Genomic DNA, 16,572 nt, shown 5'->3' on the forward strand with positions numbered 1-16,572 from the left:
CCTCCTTTAAGTTACATCGTCAAAGTGATATGACAAAAAGTCATCTTATGTTCAATCTTATGTAGATTGGAAATTTGATCGAGATCGGTTCGGTGGTTCAAAAGTTATTAAGTTTTATTTATTTTTATATATCTCCCCATCCTACCTACTCCCATAAGTTCTATCGTCAAAGTGAATAGAGAAATACTATCCCAGGCCCGAAACTCATCTATGTTGAAAATTTGATCGAGATCGGTCAGATAGTTCAAGAGTGAAGTTTCATTGATGTTTATATATAAATCTCACCTTCTCCTCCCCCCTAGGTTCTACCGTCAAAGTGAAAATATATAAAACAAAATTCCAGGCCTCAACCTCATCTATGTAGAAAATTTGATCGAGATCGGTCGAGTGGTTCAAGACTTATTAAGTTTTATTTATTTTTATAAATCTGTCACCTCTCCTCCCCCTAACCTAAGTTCTACCGCCAAAATGATATGATAAAAACAACCCCAGGTCCGAATCTCATCCATATTGAAAATTTGATTAAGATCGGTCGGGTGGTTTAAGCGTGATGAGACAGTCACTTTTATTTTTATTCTTCTTACATATATATATATATATATATATATATATATATATATATATATATATATATCCTCCTCCCCCTCCCCATGCCTTATTTTGCACCGTTAAAGTGAAATGAAGAAAACATCCCAGGCTCGAACCTTATCTATGTTGAAAGTTTGATCGACATCGATAGGGTGGTTCAAGAGTTATTAAGGTTTATTCATCTTTATATATTTCCCCTCCTCTCCTACCCTCCCTTAAGATTTACTGTCAAAATGAGATAATAAAAAACTTTCCAGGTTCAAACTTCATATATGCTGATGCTGAAAATTTGATTGAGATCGATCGGGTGGCTCACGAGTTATTAATTTACGAACATAGTCACTTTTATTTTTATATTTATTGATTTTTGTATATCTTCCCCTTCTCCCCCTCCCCTAAGTTGCTTCGTCAAAGTGAAATGCTAAAAACCATTCCAGTCCCGAAACTCATCTACATTAAAAATTTGATCAAGATCGGTTGCGTGGTTCAAGAGTTATTATGTTTTATTTATTTTTTCTGCCCCCCCCCCCCCCCCAAGTTTTACCGTCAAAGTAAATAGCTAAAAACATTCCCAGGCCAGAACCGCATCTACGTTAAAAATTTGATCGAGATCAGTCGGTTGGTTCAAGGGATTAAGAGTCACAAACATAGTCAGTTTCAGTTTTATAATATAGATTGGGTAAGAAAATGGTTTCCAAAAGTCTTTATTATTAAAACGGTACAAATAGGTACAATAGGAGATCGTCGGCATCCACCATCAACCAACAACAGATGCCGCAACTGACAGATGGATTGATATCCCTTTGGTTCCACATTTCTCAACAAAAATTAAGATTCTGCAAAGACACATCAAAATTTCAGAAGTTGCTCCGAAATCTATAGATGAATACATCACCAATTTTAAAGCATTTTTGGGGGGCGCGGTGGCTCAGTGGTAGAGCGTTCACCTCTGGTGCCTGGAGTCCCGGGTTCGATCCCAGCCCCCGCCAAGTGAACTTTGTGGTGGACAAACACCGTGCTCGTGGGTTTTCTCGGGGTTCTCCCGTTTCCTCCCACTTTCTTCATTCCACCATTTCACTCATCTCTCATTATCACCGTCTCCTTTAGCCTAACCGGCATAACCGTGGGACGTAAAACTCAAAGATTTCATTTCATTTTTAAAGCACTTTTACTTACCCTTTACAAAGCAGTGGCGTATATAGAATGAAATATCAGTGTGATGAAGTGTATATAGGTCAAACAAAAAGGAACATTTCTACTAGAATAACTGAACACTTTCGTACCTCAAAATCTCCGAACCCGCAACAGTTATCCGGTTTATCAACGAATCTTAGAGATTATAACCATCATATCGTGGAATCATGTTTAATTGAAAAAGCTAAAACAGCAACGGAACGACGGAACGAAAACTTAAAAAAGAATCATATTATATTCATAAAGAACTTCCCATACTTAATCTGGTTAGAGGAGAAATACTCATTTGGAGTAATCTTTTCACTACATACTCTCACCATTTGGAAAGCAAGAACAGAAAACAGCGAATAACAGTGTACAATGTCAATGAGTGTCTATTTACGTATGTTTTAATATTTGACAGAAGATTTGTTTTTTATATATCCTAACCTTTTAACCAATTTTTTACCCTTCCTTCATGTTTTTAAATCCTTTTTGAGTCTTTAACAGGCCGGCATGTAGAAGAACATTCTGCTATATATATTGTAATTGTAATATATCATTGTGCATACATTACTGTGTAGCAAGTAGTATTTCGAAAACAGAATTTTATTTTCCGCAGTCTCTTACACATTTCTACAGCTATTTCTAGAAAGGCTGTGAAAGTTGTCATTCCCTTTTCTACATCCTACTTAAGTGAAGCAGAATTTTCTGCAATGAACACAATCAAGTATAAGAACAGGTCACAACTGTTAATTCGGGAACACGATATGAGGGTGTGTTTATCAACTATCCATCCACAATTGAAGAAGATTATGAAAGAATATTGTACTCAAGTTGCACATTAATTGTGCTTAGTGCAGCAACCTGTTTTCCTTATTTTTGAAATATTGTAATCTTCATATATTAGAAAATATTAATAAACAATTCTAACCTTCAATAGATTTTATTGAAAAATTGTCACATTGTAGAGAATATTATTGAACAATTCTAACCTTTGTATAATATTTAAAAATTGTAACGTAGACCTATATTAACCGTGTTAATAAATTATAAGTTTCATACTGTGTTACTTTTCTGTACATTTTTAATGTTGAAAAAAATTACTTATCATTGTTATAACCATTATTGCTTCTTTATTGTTTCAAACAATTTCTTAACTTGAAATTTTAAAATAAAAAGTAAACATGCATACAAATTACCTACATTTATATTTTTAAAGTACAAGGGATTTGTTTGTTCGTTCGTTATTTAGTGATCTTCCTTCTTAATGAAAGGTTGGATCTAGTTTTCGAAAAAGAAAGTTTATTTTTAAAAAACCTGAGTCCTATATTTCATTGCAGTTATTTTCTATTTTTACATTAAAATGAAATAATAAGCATAATGATTTACCACGGGGAAACCAGTGATCGAACTTTCTTCTTTGTGAGAAGGAGATCAGTTATCACAGGAAAAAAAACATGGTATTTTATATTTACAAATGAGTGTGCCGCGAGAATTAAAATTACACCCGTAGTGTGCTGCGAGTTGAAAAAGGTTAAGAAACGTTGGTATAGAGAATAGATGTCTGCGTTTCGACGTTTAGCCTCCTGTCCGGTATGTGAATATTGGAACCTTGACATCGTTGTTTTTATTAGGAAAGCCAATGCTTCATCATCAGAAAATGGCGTAGGTTGGTTTTATTGCACTCTGGCTTCTCGCTAAATCTGACAGATTTTCACCGCACGTAAAGAAGAAAATTTTGTGAATTGCGACAATAGATCTGCTGCAGAGTGCTTCCCTTTTGAATGAAGAACTGATTTAGTAGCAAATATAAGATCTTTAGTTGGTGTCTCCGACGGTAGTTTTTTTCTGTTTTTCATCGCTTGGATCTATCTGTCAACGACGAAAAGACTTTGGCTGGTCGTCCTTTAGGCCTGGTACTGTTGAGTAATTTATCAGGTAGTACAGAAGTCATAGTATTCCGGGATACATTGAATCTTCTATCGAGCCAACTACGGCTTTGCGAACGAAATAGGTGATCTCTGTAAACAGCTTTACCCACTTGCTCCGCAGAGTTCTACAGTAACTTTGAGTCGATTACGTAGCTGAAGCTCACTGTCTTCATTCACTTGTGCAGGATACTGTGAGAGCAAGAACATCACCAAGTATTCTAGAGAATCAGCTGACAGAAGTGGGTTTCTATGTGACAGGTGACAACAGTTTGGAGTTTCGTTTGCATAGGGCCTCAAACAGTGTTCCGTTTTTCACAATGATTCTTGATAGTTTTTCCAGTAAGTACACAGAACAATGCGATTCTGTAATTTAAGACATAACAGTCCAAACATAACTTGTAAATTGACTTACTGCAAAGCATCACGTTCATACGATGTTTAATTGTTTCTTATACTGATTCCCATAAAATTTACTACGCACGTCTGAAAATGAAAGTTAGTTGGACAAAAATACCCGCAAATCGTAAAAAGGGATAAAGTGGGACGAGAAAATACGTAGATTGCTTAGGGAAATGTAGACCTCTACTAACCCCTTCTAGCAAGTACTAGACTATTGAAAATTCACCTTCTAGAAAATTTGTATAATCAAGTCATAGGATGATAGCATGGTTAATAGTGTAAAATGTAGAAGCACCACATCCGTGAGAACATCACAGGAAAGTGTCAATATATCATACATTCAGCCTCTAAAATCACTTTTCGAAAGCCATACTTGTCTTGAATTTATGAACTTTCATTTGGCATTTGAATTTATGAACCTTCACTGCGCTACCTACATCAGCATGGTGCAAACGCTTCTCCTTTGCAATGTGGTTGCGCTGGATATAAAAGGTGACGCACAGTGGTCTGAAAATGGAATTTAACCGGACAAAAGTCGTAAAATTGAGTAAATCTTGGTGGGTTGTGCTATCAATAGACTGGATATATCATTTTCATAATATTTCTGTCGGGGGCCCTATCTGCTCTCTTTTGACAATAGATTTTATTCGGATTAGCATATCTAAAACAGTGGTAACAAAGAAGACACATTCGCATGGTTCTGGGAATGGACAGATAGGGCCCCGATAAAAATATCATGAAAATGCCTCCAGCAAACGGTTGCAGATGATAATGGGTGATATCAATAAAAATAAGTAACTGCTCCTGAGAAGTCCTGCTCGACAATCGAAGTAACTACAGCTGGAGTAATCTCCTCCCTCCAGAGATGGAGTGGGTCAGTGGATCAAGTGGGTCAAGTTTTCTGAGTGGGTCAGTGGGTCGTGGGTCAACAGCATGTGACCCACTATGACTCACCACCCACCATGACCCACTGTGACCCACTGCGACCCACCACTCACCATTGTAGAGAGTACCTTCTGAAGACTGGTAAATTTGTCACCGTTTTACTTTCAAGACCTTCATTTCCCTTCCTTTTCCATTTGTTTCTGTCTACTTACCTGAGGTGAGTATATCTAACCAAGTGAGAAAACAACTTCAGACACTTTTGGATATTGATATTTTTAATTGTAATAATAGCAATAGGACTTACACTACAACTTGGCTTTCGAGACCTGTGGGTTTTTAGAGCTAACTACTGGAAAAAATATTTTTTTGAATCACTGTAATATATAAATTATTATATAAAAATTGAATGTAACTATGTGTACCTGATCATCACGGTCAAATTGCAAAGTCAAATGAAATTACTTTCCGTATATAGTTAGGCCTTAATCCAAACTGAGATGTTATATTGCTTTTATTATAATGCATAATATCCTAAGGAGGTAGTGAGGATCCGAATTTTTGCGAAAAAAAAAAATTATCTCGCAAGCCTTTAAACTTACGGAGCTGAAATTCAGTGTATTGAAAATAAACAGAATGTGTCCTAGCATTTTTTTAAATTCTCCTTTATGGGGGGGGGGGGGATTTTCTATATATGGAAAAATTGGTAGTGAGTTGGTTTGTAACAATGATCGAAAACAATCGATGTTATTTAAGAAAAAATCAGAAAAAAAAACAGTGCTTGGCTCCATATATCCATTGCTTTCTGCTATAATAATTGCTGAAGCTTATGTTTATTATATGGAGCGCTCACAGCACAGGGCAATCAACACATAAAGTAGTGAGAAAAATAGGCATAAAATTTGTACTGTAAGCTTAATTACACGGAAATTTGAAGTTTGGATTGTACGCATAATTGTATGGAAAATTTTACACTTTTTTCCCTTTACGTTGGTCTACTTACTTTGATTTGGAATTTTGAAATTTCATCCTTTTTTCCACTGAAAAGTACTGATAATTCAACAAGGAAACAATTATACTATGATAATTTAATTGAAATGCATCGTAATTTGGCACATGGCAAACAGCAGTGTGGTAATTGAAGTTGAAGAAGGAGGGAAATTCCCATTCACCTCTGAATACTTTCCAGAAACCTCGTTCGCTTTCGCTTTCTAGACGGGGGAGGGAACTTGGTAATGGTATCAAACCTTTATGTGTAATTACAAAAATTATATTTATAAACAAATAAGAAATCATCAGTTTATCAGGTTTTAATTTGTGGTAGATGAAGTTTCTGTTCTATATGGGTCGACATTGCCAACTGACATGGTCGATATGGAAAAGATGTTGTATGGTGATAGAGAGATGATACTTCTTGCTGAGTATTTCAAAACTGAGCAAGAAAAATCGTTATCAGACTTAAGTCTAACAAGTAGATTGTCGATGAGAAGTTGCAGAAATCGGGTAGAAGTATTATCAATTTCCACGACAGAGTGCGAACGGGGATTTCTCCTTATGAATTTACAGATGACTGATATTAGAAATAGATTAAGTGCTTAAATTGTCTAACTTGTTGTTCATCAATGTTAATGGCCCACTGCTAGACAAGCTCAAAGTAGACGAGCTAGTTATTTCTTGGCTGAAGGATGGACATCATTCCACTGCGGATGATTTACCGCCAAAAAGTTACCAACAGGAAATAAATCCGATTTCAGATTTGTTTTAAGGTGGAAAATTACGAGTTACGGAAAATGTATACTTGTATTACTAATGGCTTATTTGTGTTATTCAACTTTGTACCTACTTTTTAGTAAGTCTCTTCTTTGCTTTAGGTAAACTACTTTGAAATAAATATTCATAATAATTGCAATTATGCATATTTGTATCTTAAATTTAACGTGATGTTTTAGAGATTACACAAATTACAATTATGAGCATACTTTATGGAGATGCTCTCACATAGGGTACCCGAGCACCTTTATACCCTATGAACAACTGATTTTTCAAGTCCTTTGTGAGAAAAATATTGTGAACTGAGAAACCATAACCTTTTCCATATTGTACAGGAGTATTTTCCTGCGAATAGAAGTTTCTTGTGGAATGCGTTCAGAAATTAACACTTGCAAGAATACTCTCTTAGTACAAGTATATTTTAGGCACACACTAATTTCCCCCCACCTCGAACTGTTTCAATTTCCTCACTGACAAAGACTTTACCATTTTATATCGTAAAGGTCAGATCCACCGTTATTGTAACAGAGTGGTACTTGAGCGATTGACTAGAAAAGCGTTTCCCAACCTTTTTCAACTTGCGGCACACTATGGGTGTAACTTGAATTCTCGCGGCATGCTCGTAGATATTATTATTTGTAAATATAAAATACAGTGGTATATTTTTTTTTTTCTCTGATTAATGACCTTTCTCACAAAGAAAGCTCAATCACTGGTTTTCCCCCGTGGTTAATCATTATGTTTACTTTTCATTCTAATTTTAAAATAGAAAACAGTTCAATGAAATATTGGACTCAGGTTTGCAACACTACGCTTTCTTTTTCGAAAACTGTATCCAACCTTTCACTAAGAATATAGATCACTAAATAACGAACGGACAAACAAATCTCTTTTACTTTTAAAACACAAATGTAGGTAATTTGTATGTATGTTTGCTTCGTCGAAAGTATTGAATTATATTTTAAAATTTCAGGTTACGAAAAAGTCTGCAACAATAATAGAGCAACAATGGTCATAACAATGATAAATACCTTTTTCAACATTAAAATTGTACACGGTATGAAACTTAAAATTGTAGATTCATAGTAGAGGTTCATAGTAATGTGAAATACAAATATACATATTCCCTTATGTCTTGCAATTTGATTACTATAGAATTAATAATTTTGTTTCGATTTCCCCGCGGCACACCAGCGGCCCATTCACGGCACACCGGTTGGGAAACGCTGGACTAGAAATTCAAACTCCGATTAGTGACAATTTCACAGTCTTGTTTTATTACAAGTGTAAACTCTTTAGTCAGTTCAGAAGAGGCCGTGGATCGTGTTCAGAGTTGATGACAATGGATTTTGGTGAGTCAGAGTAGGTCAAAGTGGATGAGAGTGGTTCATGGTGGATGGTGGGTCAGAGTGGGTCGCCGTGGGTGGTGGGTCACAGTGGGTGGTGGGTCACAGTGGGTCACCGTGGGTCATGGTGGGTGGTGGGTCAGAGTGGGTCACGGTGGGTCGTGGGTCAGAATGGGTCATGGTGGGTGGTGGGTCAGTGGGTCGTGGGTCAAGTTTTCATTGACCACGCCAACTCTGCCTCCCTCAATTTCGTCTCAATAAAACAAGCCACTACCCAGGTCTAGACTGCTCCAGATTTATGAATGTTCACTCGCGTTTCCTTTGCGCGTAGCAGTGAGTCGTATCAATAAAAGAAGTGATTACTCATTTCTCCCATCCGTCGCGCGGTCATTTCGTTGTTTTTAGCCTATGGCGTAGTATCCTAAACGCCATGAAACGGGCAAGTAGCAACGACAGCTTCAATCAAAGGGCATTTGTGGATTCTATAAAAAAGTTTCCAGTGGTACTTTCAAAGTCACAGTTACCAAAAAGCAAACGAAGGAAAGCCGAAGCTTCAAAGGCAATTACAGTGAAATGCAACGAAATATCAAATACACCTACGACTGAAACACAAATCCAAGAGAGAATCTTTAATATTCGAGCGAGAATTTTTTAAAAAAAGAACGGGAAACAAGAAAGTAGCACTGAAACCATGTGAACGAATTTATTGGAGCTAATGGATGTTGATCCGAATCTAGCAATATCAAGATTAACACGACAAGCGCATATCACGTGTTGACCAAGGTCTTTGTAGATTGTTTGGCTTTAAGAACGAAATCAGACACTTGGCCTCTTTGTTTCCTTTTAAAAGAAGACCAGCCAGTTACGTCATAAAGCACGTCCATCCGATTGTGTTTTCTACACGATATGTGCCCCCTTTCGCCTTGATATAAACAAAATACATTCTCGTGTGTACACTCTTCCTATCAACGTTGAGTTGAGTTGATTTTGAATTTAACTTCTTTTTCAGTAGCGAGGCTATATGAGCGGGACCCACTGATTAACGTGGAATCCGAACCACATGAGCTCCCGCCGAGAATCGAACGTGGGTCTCCCATGTCAAAGGCGTGTACGCTAACCGCTTAGCGACGAAGGAGCTCTTCCTATTAGTGTATTCGTCTCCAAAATACTAGGTTTCTTTATTGCCACGTGTGTATAGTCAAGTGCTCCGATAGCACCCGGAAATGTATATTGTTCCTGCCACTCTGCTGTTTTCATATTACACACACTTCCGGAAACAACCCATTTTCAGATTTCGCAATAATCGCATCCATTACACTTGTAGTAGTCATAGACACAGTACTTTGAGACACACCAGAATCCTCTGACATTCCGACCTGGAATCCCGGATCACTCACGTAACGCAAGAAAACCCGCATCTTTTCCTCATTACGTAGTGCACCACTCCGAATTTCTGTTGATTCTCCTAAAAAAAAAAAAAAAATGTGCTAACCACTCTACATTTTCTTTCATGAACCTATAATGTTTTTTTTTTTTTTTTTTTGTAATCTCCATTTGCAACATTTCTATGCAGTTTACAAGTTTTTCTGCGTAGCGAAACAATCATATACTCTGCTATATTTCGCACGGAGTCACCTACGTATTTAGCTTGCTCCACAAATTTGGAGAAGTTACTAGCATCACAGAGGAGTCTTTGATTTTTATTGATATCAGACGTTACTCGGCTCGAGAATAGAGGTGTGGTTACTTCAAAAGGGGTCAGCCGAGGCGAGTAGTGTTCAGTTCTCTTTTTATTGATACCAATGCGAGTAACTACTACAAAATTGGGAATAATGAGTAACTTCTCCGTTTTATTGATATCACTCAATAGCTAATAGCTCTCAAGTTCCTCAAATTTTCCTTTTACTCTATGTATTTAAAAGTGGACAAAAGGAAGAAATAATCATAATTACAAACTGATCAACATACGACAAAATGTTACCTTCATATGGTGATATAAATACATTCATTTTTAATTATAATGCTAGTGAATGGTGCCAAACCAGCCTTCGGAGACTGGAGAAATACTGCTCTTACTCTTTCCACCAGTGTTGCCAACAAGTTGATACAAAAAGTCGATAAATAGGTGATGAAATGACCCCAATTTTGGGTGAAAAGTCGTTAAAAAAATTTTCGCGGAATTTTGCCTCTTTCATATATATATATATATATATATATATATATATATATGTGTGTGTGTGTGTGTGTGTGTGTGTGTGTGTGTGTGTGTGTGTAAGATACGTGATCAATTCAAGCCATAGTACTATCTACACTAACAGAACGTATATGAAAGACTGATATATAACTAACAATAATTTCACTCTTTTATATATTTTTAACTTTATGATCAATTTTGCTTCAACGATATCAAAAATGAGTTTAGAAAAACAAAGTTAAAGGTCTAGAAAAATATTCCTTCACTTCTATTCACGCTTCTACAGATAATCTGTTTGGTATCGGTAATGTATTGTTTGTGCCTCTAAACGGAAGCTCTGTAAACCAAGGGTAGAGACATGCCAAAGATACCTCGCGATCGAGGTCGAGGTTTAGGTCGCGGTCGCACTCTCGATACTGACACAAACACATGGATTCAAATATGTAAGCTTATGCTGAAGATGTACGCTACATCGCAACCTAGAGGTCGGCCGCGAGGGTGAATTAGTGGTCGCGATGATGAACAACTGAGTTTGTTTTTACATTGATGTTCAGTGGAAGCATCGCTGTGGCTCGTGTTCTCATTGGCTCTCCCTGAAGCGCTGCATGGAATAAAGTCTTCATTTGTTTAGAATTTCGTCTGCAGAGGATTGTGTGTGTCTATGCTCGAAAAGTTTTGCTGCACTATTATATTTGATTATGAAAGACATATTAATAGAACTAATGATGAATGTTCCAGCAATATGGAATAAGAAACACAAACAACATCATAATAGGCACGTTTTAAATAGAGAATGGAAGAAAATAGCAACTGAAGTGGGAATGTCAGATAAGTTATTTATTTGAGAATTATACTGTAGCTTATTATTATACAAGGCAGTGGCGGTCACAGGGAGGGGCTTTTGGGCTGAAGTCCGTAAATTGTAGAATTTTTAAAGGAAAAAGGAAGCTATTGTTAATCATATCTATGCTTAAAAACTTCACGTTCCCCCCCCCCCTCCGAATTCCGAGATTAATGAAAAGGATTTCTTCTAAATTCGTTATTGATATAAGGTAAAAAAATGCCTGTAAAGACAGGCACGTATCCATAGGCAGGCAACGTCGAATAATGGAATTGCAGTAACGAAATTTCATTTGCTGCAGTTAATACCCTCTCCACGTCGAAACGTGAAGACATACATGATTTATTTATTAAATTTTACTGGGAAACGATTTCTCGCCTGAATGCTAAAAGAGGGCATTTCTTCACAGAAAATTGACTAAAAGATAAAAGTCTTTGATTCCGAATATTGATACAGATGAACAAGAGATGAGACTCAAATATTTTTGAGAAACAAGAGACTTTGGTATTTCTCATATCTCGTCTCGCGTCCATCCCTATTTATAAACTGTTTGGTCCTTTCAATTTCCAAATGTGGTTTTGCAGTGATTTTTATGCACTGACGGAGTAATTTCAGATGCCTCACAGCAATGTTTCTCCTTAAACTGAGAACTTAACAGCGAGGGTGCAACCTCCTCGCTATGTGCGCCCTTCATCCATCACGACTTAGACATCGAGGTAGCGACCGCGACTTAAACCTCGACCTCGGTCGCGAGGTATCTTTGGCATGTCCCTACCCTAAAGAACATTAAAAGTTGGGGTTAGTCCCCGTTAGAAAGTAAGAGATAACCAATCAAAGCGGGAATATAGAGATAAATGTTACGTACTTTCCCAACTTGTCAACACCTGCACTGATTCAAATAAGCAAAAGGAAACTAAACATATATCTGAACTAATTCGATCTAATAGTACTTGATTACGGGACAAGTTGTTCGCAGCACAAATGTCGCTAGATTTGTTAGTAAGTCGCCAAATCGTCATTCCAAAATCACCAAAAAAGTAGCTAATCGGAATTTTTTTTCTTTTTTCTTTCTTTTTTTTTTTTTGTCTCTATCCTGGAAAGCAAACCCCCAAGATTTAGCGACTTTTAACCCAAATTGGCTACACTGCTTTCCACATTCTCTGGTGGTCTCACCGTACGTTTAACCCCCCTTAGAAAAAATAATTACAGCGTATGTGGTAGAAGCTGTCCAAAGTATTTTAAGACAGTCTTACGCTTGAACTGCTCCATGCTACCATACGTTGAGGTGCCTGAAGTGCCGTTGAATAGCCTCTAAGGTGCAATCACTGAGTCGCCTTTCTAACATACTCATCGTATAACACGCGATATTTTACTAACTACGACTCCATTATAACTGAGATTGTAAAATAAATGGCATTAGTTCACACAAATGTTCGCTGAAAAATGAGTTCACTACCATATAATATCCTATTCCCGTACGTGCGTATATTATGCCATGTTATCAGGGCCGTAACTTGTGGGGGGCAGGGATTCAACTACTCTCCCAGGGAATCTCCCCGCCGTTCAAGGGGGCCCATTTTAAGTTAAAATAAAACAGGATACAAAAGGTAAATAAAACAAAAACGAGTCAGTAAAAAAATGTCTACTATTAGGGGCCCAAGAAACAATATTTATTCGTATGGCTTTGTGATTTGTCAATATTGTCCCATTAATTAATTTGTCATAAATGGAACAGGCCTAGCGGCATAACTAACGGCCGGGAGAGTGGGGGCCACAAAGAGTAAGAGAAAGATGGAAAGAAGGGGTCGAAGAATTAGAAAAAACGATTTTTGCTAGGGTGCCAAATGCTAATACTTGCACCCCAGAAAAAAAATCTAAGTTACGACGCTGCATGTTATTGTATATTGATGAAGAAAGAATACAATACGTGTTCATGGACAAACGCTTTAAATCTCTAACAGTAAGTATAAATTTTAGGGTACAACAATTACTTGCCAAGAGACACGCTTTCATTTAGCTTTACTATTGCCGATTATTCATCTTGGCGTATATGAGCCAAATAAACTTAACTATTTGTAAATATGCCTATGTTTGGAAGCAACATATCGAATATATAATTAGGTATACAAATAATTTATATAATTGTTTATGAAATATTACGTTCACAAACGCTGAGATAACATTTAGAGAAGAAATACGTTTAAGAGTTGTACATTTACATGTACTGAGTGCTGACGTCAATTGCTTCACAGAACCTCGTATTCAATTACCTCATTATCAAACAGGATTCATTAGAATTCGTTATTGTCTTGTGAATTCGTCCTCGAATTGTTCAAAAGGTTTACATAGTGGATAGGTTTATCAGCATGAATAGTCACTCGTTTTGTTTGTCTTCTAGGTTTCATAGTATAGCACACTTTAGTGAAAGAATGTGAAATTGATTAAATACGAGTTATCAATTCAGCAGAAATATCTCTCTCATTACTGTTTCACAAGTAAATAATAATATACAACGTTGAATTATGATATAATAAAGATATTACTTACAGATAATACTGACTATGGAAATTTAGGTTCTAAAATTCCATTTTTAGATGCTAAAATAAATATATTTACAAGATAACAGATAATGCATTATTGAAACGAAACAAGAAATAGCTTGTTAAGAATCGAGAAGAGACGATAATTTTTTTTTTCAAGAATCAAGACGAGACTACGTAAAATTACGAAACGAGAAAACATTTCTCATCTCATGTCATCTCGTGGGCAACACTTTATGACAATTTATAAAAGCTAACGTTCCTTACATGAAAGGAAAGTGATTGACAAGTTTTGAACAAGAGCCTCATAATCTGTGAGAAATGATTTGTTATGGCACTTTTGTAATGATGGGAAGATGGTAGTAGTAAGGCGATGACTAATGATGATCGAATGATGAAATGAAATTTCTTAGTTTGACATTCCACGGTTATGCCTTTTAGGAATGGTGTTTCTGATAACATAAAGAAGGTATTAGTAGTTGGTTGTCCTTTAGTACTACGAAAATTACCTAAGCACCATAGAGTTACTATTTTTTGAGAAGTTAATAGCGAGACGCATATACATACACAAATAAACATAAGCGACAATGCCAGAAGGGGGGCAAGAGGGGACGGCCTCCAGACGTTTAATGAAACGTGGACCCAGAACCATAATACTATTCTCTTGGATATACGAAAGGAAAAGCTGTCACCCAAAAATTGTTCTGTCCCTGCGTTTGCTACTCGCCAAGTGAACTTTGTGGTGAGCAAACACAGTGTCCTCTCTTTTTTATATTAGTTTTCGTTCCTTATGATCATCACCATCTCCGTTAGCCTCAGGGTATAAACGTGGAACTTTAAACTTAAAATAAAGAAATAAAGAGAAAGCGGACGCATATATACAAATAAATTGCGGCAAAAGCTCGTTCTGGAATAAATTGATAATTTCATACTGAGAGAGAAGTACAAAATATAAATCGAAAGTACAAGTGAAAATATGAATCGAAATCTTGTGTATCGTGCAGTAGGAAATATAAATGCAGTGTCACATAATGAACATGCAAATATATTATAATTTATATTGTGCTGACAACAGGAACTGTTCTAAAACACACAGAGATGTAACTAAGTGTGTGTGTGTGTGTGGGAGGGGCAAAACTGAACAAATATATTTTTTCACTATAAGGCAGGGAAAGGAGTTTTAGCAAACTAAAGATCATAAAAAATTACCTCAGAAACTTAACAGGACAACAGCGACTCACCAACCTTAGAATCATATCCATGGAACATAAGTTAATTTCAAAGCTATCTTTTGAGGATATTGTAAAAATCTTTGCAGTCAAAAGGCCCCAAAGTTAAATTTTAGTTCCAACTTTTGGTGTTTTTATTTAACTTCGATCGATTTAAGAGATTTGCAACATGTCCGGGTATAATACTCGAGACAACAGCTTGACTGTTTGTCATAATTAAATATTCTATTCTAAAGCAACAGACTGTTGATTCATTCTATTATCGAGGAGGCGCGGTGGCTCAGTGGTAGAGCGTTCACCTCTGGTGCTTGGGGTCCCTGGTTCGATCCCAGCTCGCGCCGTGTGGACTTTGCGGTGGACAAACACCGTGGTCGTGGGTTTTCTCGGGGTTCTCCCCCTTTTCCTCCCACTTTCTTCATTCCACCATTTCACTCATCTCTCATAATCACCGTCTCCTTTAGCCTAACCGGCATAACCATGGGACGTAAAACTTAAAGATTTCATTTCATTTTCATTCTATTATCTAAACTGAAAGGTGGCCTCTGACAGATAGCGGCACATGTTGTAAACTAAACGAGAGGGAGGATTGTTCGCCAATCACAGCACTATTCTTCCACGCTGTTTCTAGACAACGAAGGTCACTGATCGCGCTGTTGCCGATAATTGAGACGACTTGCTATCGTCTTACGTTTGTTGCCAGAGCTGCTGTCTCTGTTGCTGAGCCTCTGGCAACACCGCCTCCAATACTCCACCTGCTCTACCCAACTGTCAGAAACCACCTTTCCTTGCGTGCACAGTACATATACGCACATTCCGATATAATTCCGATTTGCAGTTATTACGATATGTTAAGCAAGCTACCCTCAGATTATTTGGCAATCAAATGTTCATTGGTTTGGTGTTTCATCTTGTACTAACAATTAAATTATGTACTGCAATTTTGAAATCAAGCTTATCCAGGGGTGGCTTATCCAGGATATTAATTTTGGGTAGTCTCACTCCTTCGTTTATGGATACATATATTCATTTGATTAATGACAGTAGGAAATTACTTTTACAGTGGTGATTGATGTTATTTGTTAAATAATTATCTACCATTAATATAAATAATGGAAAATATATTTACTCTGTATTCTATCTCTTAGCGTTTGTATATTTTTCAAAATTCTTGGGTAAGCCCGTGCCTACCCGGCCTGCTCGCTAAGGCCGCCACTGACCTACCACTTGAAGAGAAAATGGAATAGGAGAATTACTGTGTGATGTTAATACCAGGTGTAGTCGGGGAGAGTTTTGGTTTGGTTAGTTAGGGGGGACGCTAAGGCGAGTTTTTGCTCTGCGCGAAAACTACCTAATTGCGTTGGTGAAAATACAATAATTAGTAGATTATTATTGAAAGTCATTAATGTATTCTTTTCTTTAAAAAAAAAAATAGGGACAATATTTTGTGCTCTCAAATCGGGACATCCCGTTTACTCAGGACGTATGATTAGTGATTTCTCTATCTAGGGGCAAAGTGCTCTTCCTGTTTCACTACTGCGGGCGCCCATGCATAGAGAGCCAAGCCGCATTATTAAGTAAATTTTGTTAATATCGATAGTAATGACAGTTATTTGCATTATTTATAAATGCAACACAAATATATTAGGGAATTTACAAACAATTCTCGCCGCGTTATT

Source organism: Thermobia domestica, chromosome 13, assembly GCF_964235325.1.
Source record: "Thermobia domestica chromosome 13, izTheDome1.hap1.1, whole genome shotgun sequence".
Classification (NCBI taxonomy): domain Eukaryota; kingdom Metazoa; phylum Arthropoda; class Insecta; order Zygentoma; family Lepismatidae; genus Thermobia; species Thermobia domestica.